General features: G+C 36.7%; 1 long non-coding RNA gene across 1 annotated transcript; it reads right to left on the bottom strand.

Annotated features, from left to right (window-relative positions):
• Positions 1-257: 257 nt before the first annotated feature.
• Positions 258-524, bottom strand: LOC103482227 (uncharacterized). The gene is made up of 2 exons (XR_536416.1): positions 484-524; positions 258-395 (listed from the first exon to the last, which is right to left on the bottom strand). It is a non-coding gene; the product is annotated as an uncharacterized LOC103482227 (long non-coding RNA).
• Positions 525-1,684: the final 1,160 nt, after the last annotated feature.

Here is a 1,684-nt window from a genome sequence, read left to right as displayed (position 1 = left end):
AACTTCTTATTAAAAGTGTCATTGCTTAGCAAATGACACTTCATGACACCTTTTAATATGTTCCTAACAGGTGTTTATGACAGTATTATGTCAATCTTATGACCCCGTCAAATAAAATGTACCCACATTTTTCAAGAGCTAATATACTATCACAGGATTGTACAAATTGTCAATACATTCAAAGTTTACAGACAACATGTTTATTAAAATTAGCACAATAAAACAATAGGTACACTTTGGAGGAAATGTGAAAACTGTTTCACCAAGGACAGAGTATTGTTTTAATCCAATGTCACAGTATTACTGCAGACAAACTGACATTTCTCCTTCCTAAGAACAGTAAGGATCAACGCCAGAACTTTCCCATTCACTGGACCACTGTACTTTATAGAAACCTACAAAAAATAACAATAGAGGAATTAAACAGAGAAAGCATTTGTATTTTAAAGAGTACAGAAAAATGACAAAGAAAAAAAATAATACAATTTTAAGACGTTGTGGACTCGCTATGTATGTGACATCATAAGAACTGATGATGATTGGGACCAGATGCCTGGGGTGGAAAAACATTTCTGGGTGTCTTCTTCACCTGTTTATATTAGAAGTAGAAAAAAATAGTCAGCAATATCATAGAATCAGTTGATGTTGGCATTAACTATGAAGCTGTTTAAGTGTGGACTTAAGGAGACAAACTACCTTAAAATCTTTCCATCCATGATCTGAACACACTGATCCKTGCAGGGTGGTGAGGGGGGCTGGTGGTGCCCATCTTCAGCAGCCATCAGATGAGAGGCAGGGTTCACCCTGGACAGGTCACCAGTCCATCACAGGGCCCTGAAAGCCAGCAACAAATAAAATGTATGAAAGAAAAATGTTAGATTAACAAGGGGAAAAATTCTGTCCAGTTATCTTAAAATCAAATCATGTTTATTAAGCACTTGGTGTTGGTAACACAGCAGTTTTTGCTATTGAAAATATAGCTAGCTCCTCATTAAAACAAAAACAAAAACAAACTTACATCATGAAGACAATGTGAAGGTTCATCCTCAGAGCTGGTTGGTGATGTTACCGGCACCAGACCTAGGGGAATCTGGTGCCAGTATCAAGTGGTGCACAGGCAGATGAATCCTGTGCACCAGATCTGTGGATCACAGAGGAAGCGAGTCGTTACAGTATATCTCCGGCAAGGGCTCGTTTATTCTGATTACAAAAACAAATAAACAGATAAATAAAATTCAATTACAATACAATTCAAATTCAATTGACATCCAGAGTTACCACAAAGAAATAAAATAAAACAAAATTCACAAATAAAATAACAGCAAAAAATTGAAGAAGATCTAATCCTAAATTAACAAACTAAAAAAATGCTCCTCCTAACACACAGTAAACACCAACGTCCATCAGTTATAATGGTTCCTAAACATTAACGTTGGGTTGTTATAACCGTTGCAGAGGTTATAAAAAAAGATCAAGCCCACCAAAAATAAGTACATCCTCAAGAGAAACAAAAACACCACAACACTGCGAAATACAAACACAGCATTGACCAATCATCATATACCCACAGAACATCTCAAATGGCCCATAAAAAAGGTTGCCGTTTATACTACCTGTGGATCACAGAGGAAGTGAGTCGTTACAGTGTATCTCCAGCAAGGGCTGTTAGATTAACAAGGGGAAT

Source organism: Poecilia reticulata, linkage group LG20 (genome assembly GCF_000633615.1).
Source record: "Poecilia reticulata strain Guanapo linkage group LG20, Guppy_female_1.0+MT, whole genome shotgun sequence".
Classification (NCBI taxonomy): domain Eukaryota; kingdom Metazoa; phylum Chordata; class Actinopteri; order Cyprinodontiformes; family Poeciliidae; genus Poecilia; species Poecilia reticulata.
The sequence above is the reverse complement of the archived record's forward strand: the minus strand, read 5'-3'. Positions and strand labels throughout refer to the sequence as shown.